The following is a 6000-nucleotide window of genomic DNA, read 5'->3' as shown; positions in this document are numbered from 1 at the left end:
CTCACTTTATTGGCTGAGGGAGCTGGCGTACAGCTTCCGGGTCATGTGGCCAGCATGACTAAGCCGCTTCTGGCGAACCAGAGCAGCGCACGGAAACGCCGTTTACCTTCCCGCCGGAGCGGTACCTATTTATCTACTTGCACTTTGACATGCTTTCGAACTGCTATGTTGGCAGGAGCAGGGACCGAGCAACAGGAGCTCACCCCGTCACGGGGATTCGAAACGCCGACCTTCTGATCGGCAAGCCCTAGGCTCTGTGATTTAACCCACAGCGCCACCCGCGTCCCTTTCATAGGTACAGATATGCTAATGGGATAGGGCTCCTGTACCTGTCATGTAAGGTAAGCTACGCCCTCTTATATCTCCTCTTCTAGTCAACTAGAACCATCTCCTGGTCAGCACCTGGTGTGGGGGCAAAGGTAAAAGGATGGGGGTGCTGCTTGTGTGCTATTGACCCCGCTGTACAGCAGCCTCAATGACTGAGCTGGCAAAGGCAGTCTCTGGCATGATGTTGGAGAAATTCATAACTGCTGTCCTGGGGAGCAAATGTCCACACCAAGATTGTTGTTCAGGACTTCCTGATCTCCAGCTCCATGGGGTTCTCTCAAGAGGTCATTGGTCATTGTTCAGATGTGTCCTTGGGTGAGACTTAGGTGGTGCTGTGGTCTAAACGACTGAGCCTCTTGGGCTTGCCAATCAGAAGGTCGGCAGTTCGAATCCCTGTGACGGAGAGAGCTCCTGTTGCCGTCTCTCAGCTCCTGCCAACCTAGCAGTTCGAAAGCACACCAGTGCAAGTAGATAAATAGGTACTGCTGTGGCGGAAAGGTAAACAGCGTTTCCATGCACTCTGGTTTCCGTCACGGTGTCCCATTGTGCCAGAAGCAGTTTAGTCATGCCTGCAACATGACCCGGAAAGCAGACAAGGTGCTTGTAACCACTCAACCCTTGTGATTAAAGTTAGCTGTCGGAAGGGGCATGGTGGGAATAGTGAATGCATCTTTGTGCGAAGGGGTGGTGCTTGCACCCAGCCAGGAAGCGGTATTGTGGCCACTCCTGAAAAGTCTACCCTGGACCCAGTGTTATTTAACATCCAAGTTGCAAGGTATTTGAGAGGGTTGTAGCAGTGCAGTTGGGATGCGGGTGGCGCTGTGGGCTAAAGCCTCAGCGCCTAGGGCTTGCCGATCGAAAGCTCGGTGGTTCGAATCCCCGCAGCGGGGTGCGCTCCCGTCGTTCGGTCCCAGCGCCTGCCAACCTAGCAGTTCGAAAGCACCCCCAGGTGCAAGTAGATAAATAGGGACCGCTTACTGGCGGGAAGGTAAACGGCGTTTCCGTGTGCTGCGCTGGCTCACCAGATGCAGCTTTGTCACACTGGCCACGTGACCCGGAAGTGTCTCCGGACAGCGCTGGCCCCTGGCCTCTTAAGTGAGATGGGCGCACAACCCCAGAGTCTGTCAAGACTGGCCCGTACGGGCAGGGGTACCTTTACCTTTACCTTTAGCAGTGCAGTTACATACATTATTGGAGGAATCCGATTATCTTCTAGACCCGTTCCAATCTGCGTTCGGGACTGAATCAGCTACGGTTGCCCACCTTTTTTCAGGAGAGGGAAGGGTGCATTTCTTAGTGCAGAAAGTATTTGATCAGATGGGTAGAGATCTTTCCTATTCTACTTCAAGAGGGTTCTGGAAGCTTCCCTGTGTGAAAGAAACAAGCAGAAGGTTCATGGTGATGTTTGGGTTATACCTCCAGAGAAGCTGAGTACTGTTGGCTTAAACTGGCTCTGTTATCTCTGCTTCGAGGTCATGCTGACTATAATAACAAGGCCAGAAGGAGCCGGGGTTTCCTTTTTCTTTCTATCTCTCTTCCTTCTGGTGTGGTGTTCTGTATATAGTGTTAAGGTTTAGTCTTATTATAAGTTATTGTCAGTTTGTTCTGTGTGGGAAGTGGGGCTGAGCTTCCTATCTCCTGTATTGGAGGTGATGTCATCAATGTTATGTACTGAAGTTCTCACCCTGGGCCAGCAGGGGGATACTGTAGATAGTTTTCACTCAGGTCCACATATGCAAATAAGGGATTGAAAGTGACGTTCAGTGATTGGATAGTTACAGAAAATGGTTACTGTTGTGTTCTAGTGGAGCTCTATATAAGCAGGCTGGCTGAACCCTTCAGTTACCTTGAAGAATCGCTGTGTCATCTGATATGTTCACCCACAACTTAACAATCAAGGTGTCTAAGGTCCATGAATAATAATAGCTTAAATGTCCCGGGACCTAAGGAAGCCAGACTATCTTCCACCAGGGCCAGGGCTTTTTCAGTGATGGCTCCGCCCTGGTGGAACGCTCTGTCCCACGAGACTAGGGCCCTGCAGGCCTTGATCTCCTTCCGCAGGGCCTGTAAGACAGAGCTATTCCGCCTGGCCTTCAATTTTAATTAGCCTGATCCTCTATTCCCTTCTCCCTTCTATGAAGAAACCCCTTTTGGGACCCCACATTTAAATTCTTCCCTGGTCTCCTTGCTGGCCCTAGTAGGACCAACTTGGCCAGTTAGCCCTGGTGATCATTCGATGTCTACGGACTGGAGTCCCCACCCCCCATGACCCCTGAATTTTTGAATTTTATTGATATCAATGCAGCATTTTATGTTGTATTTTATGCTGTTTTTAAGTCACATTTTAATCAGTGTTTTATATTTGCTGTTAGCTGCCCTGAGCCCGATTTTTAAACCTGGAAGTAAAAGGTAAAGGTAAAGGTACCCCTGCCCATACGGGCCAGTCTTGACAGACTCTGGGGTTGTGCGCCCATCTCACTTAAGAGGCCAGGGGCCAGCGCTGTCCGAAGACACTTCCGGGTCACGTGGCCAGCGTGACATCGCTGCTCTGGCGAGCCAGAGCCGCACACGGAAACGCCGTTTACCTTCCCGCTGGTAAGCGGTCCCTATTTATCTACTTGCACCCGGAGGTGCTTTCGAACTGCTAGGTTGGCAGGCGCTGGGACCGAGCAGCGGGAGCGCACCCCGCCGCAGGGATTCAAACCGCCGACCTTTCGATCGGCAAGTCCTAGGCGCTGAGGCTTTAACCCACAGCGCCACCTGCGTCCCAAAACCTGGAAGGGCGGGGCATAAATAAAAAAAATATTATTATTATTCTACCAAGGGGGAGAAAGTCGTTCACTGAGGCTTGTGAGCCCGGATTACAAAATCAGCTGATGTCACTAGCTGCCAACGTTTTGAGAACCCATTTCTGCTAACCCGGAATTCACTCCTGCTTGCTTCTCTCCTCCATTGAAGAGTATTGAAAGTATATTTTCGCACCTGTCCGCCAGTTCTTAACTGTACAGAGAACATATTTCAGCACTGCCACTTTGGTTAGCACTTCCCCCTTGGCCATTACCATTCAGCTGCATAGAACATAATAGGGCTTACTGTCTAACTATCGCTGACAGGCGATCACTTCTCAGCATCCACTAAACCCTCAAACTCACCAGCTGCGCAGGGCACAACAATGCTCCTACAGAAAAAAGTTGATTTTGTATAAAGAAAAGTACTGCAAACCAGTCCAGAACTGAGCAGGAGAAGGTTCTAAAATCCTGTTCCACGTTCTCCGCCCCAAGGGGGGGGGCAGTAGCTACCCCCTTTGTGAAACAGGTGAAGATCTAACATCAATTATTATTGTTGTTGTTGTTGTTGTTGTTGTTAATTATTATTTATACCTCACCCATCTGGCTGGGTTTCCCCAGCCACTCTGGGCGGCTTCCAACAAGAGATGAAAAATACAGTGGTACCTCGGGTTACATACGCTTCAGGTTACAGACTCCGCAAACCCAGAAATAATACCTCGGGTTAAGAACTTTGCTTCAGGATGAGAACAGAAATCGTGCTCCGGCGGCGCGGCGGCAGTGGGAGGCCCCATTAGCTAAAGTGGTGCTTCAGGTTAAGAACAGTTTCAGGTTAAGAACGGACCTCCGGAACAAATTAAGTACGTAACCCGAGGTACCACTGTACATTAAAACATCAGTCATTAAAAACTTCCCCAAACAGGGCTGCCTTCAAATATCTTCTAAAAGCCAGATAGTTGTTTATTTCCTTGACATCTGATGGGAGACAGTTTCACAGGGCGGTTGCCACTACCGAGAAGGCCCTGTGCCTCGTTCCCTATAACCTCACTACTCGCAGGGAGGGAACCGCCAGAAGGCCCTCGGAGCTGGACCTCAGTGTCTGGGCAGGGGTGGAGACGCTCCTTCATTTCAAAACTGTAGCACAAACTCGGTGCATGTTCATTAACAGTGGTTAATGCCCACAGTTAGGGGCTACTTGCCCACTTCCAGAAAAGGGGGGGGGGAGAGCTTAGAAAATGCAAAGAAATAGTCCAGCTACGGTTGAACACGGAAAGATGAGAATCAACAACTGGAAGCATCAAAAGCATGCAAGCTTTTAACAACTTGCTGGTCCAAAACCATTTGGATAATCACCCCAAAATGGAAAACGAGCGAGGTCCCAACCAAAGAAGAATGGCAACTTAAGTTGACAGAATATGCACAACTCACAGACTTAACATATAGAAAGAGAGAACAAGAAGAACATAGGTTTAGAGAAGATTGGAAAACGTTTATTGAATATATGGGAATTAACTGTGTACAGCTGAAAACGCTGGCAGCATTAAGATAAATTCAACAGTGTAAACAAGTTTTGATGGATGTGAATGGTATAGTTTTTGTAAAGTATGCAGGGATTTATGATATGTAAAATGAACCATGGAAAGAGAAGAAGGGAAGTCACTGATATCTTAAGGATGTAAAAATTAGTATTTTAAATTGTAAAACAGAAAATTTAATAAAAATTATATACAAAACTGTTTGGATAATCTTACATAACATAGCAATGCACTCAAGGTGACAACAGTCATACCTAGGGATGAATACGCTTCGTTTTAGGCAAATTCGGTTTGCGCTCCGCGGCGATACGGAAGTAACGGAGCGCGTTACTTCAAGGTTTCACTGTGTGCGCATGCGCAGAGCGTCAAAATGACGCCACGCGCATGCGCAGAAGCGCCGAAACATGACACGTGCAGACGCGCGGACACGGGTTACGTTTGCTTCGGGATGCAAACAGGGCTCCGGAATGGATCCCGTTCGCATCCCGAGGTACCACTGTATATTCGGAGGTAGCAATTTTGCAGGACGTTTTTAAGTAGTTGCAGAAGAGACAGTGTTAGACTAGGGGCTTGGCTACATCAGGGCTTCAGATTGTTTTGCAGGTGTTCCAGGGGCATGGCATGCCGCTCCCTGCAAAGCCCTTTCCACTCAGTGGCGTAGCGTGGGGGGTGCAGGGGGGGCTGGGCGCACCGGGCGCACCATCTGGGGGTTAGGGTTAGGGGGCGCAAATCCACGGGTTAGGGAGCACAAATTACTTGCCTTGCCCCGGGTGCTGACAACCCACGCTACGCCACTGTTTCCACTGGCCTAGGGGGCGAGGCCCAGACTCACCCAGCCCTACAACAGGGGTTCCTCTTGAGCACAGCTGTCAACTTCTCCCTTTTCTTGCGAGGAATCCTATTCGGAATAAGGAAATTTCCATTTAAAAAGGGAAAAGTTGACAGCTATGCTCTTGAGGCTGGAGGAACATCGCACCGCTATTGTTTTAATATTCTATAAACCGCTTTGGGATGCGGGTGGCGCTGTGGATTAAACCACAGAACCTAGGACTTGCCGATCAGAAGGTCATCAGTTCGAATCCCCATGATGGGGTGAGCTCCTGTTGCTCGGTCCCTGCTCCTGCCAACCTAGCAGTTTGAAAGCATGTCAAAGTGCAAGTAGATAAATAGGTACCACTCCGGCGGGAAGGTAAACGGTGTTTCCGTGCGCTGTTCTGGTTCGCCAGGAGCAGCTTAGTCATGCTGGCCACATGACCCGGAAGCTGTATGCCGGCTCCTTCGGCCAATAAAGCGAGATGAGCGCCGCAACCCCAGAGTCAGTTACGACTGGACCTAATGGTCAGGGGTACCTT

The sequence above is a fragment of the Podarcis melisellensis genome (genome assembly GCF_964234715.1).
Source record: "Podarcis melisellensis genome assembly, chromosome: 6".
In the NCBI taxonomy this organism is placed as follows: Eukaryota; Metazoa; Chordata; class Lepidosauria; order Squamata; family Lacertidae; genus Podarcis; species Podarcis melisellensis.
This window is presented reverse-complemented; position numbering follows the sequence as displayed.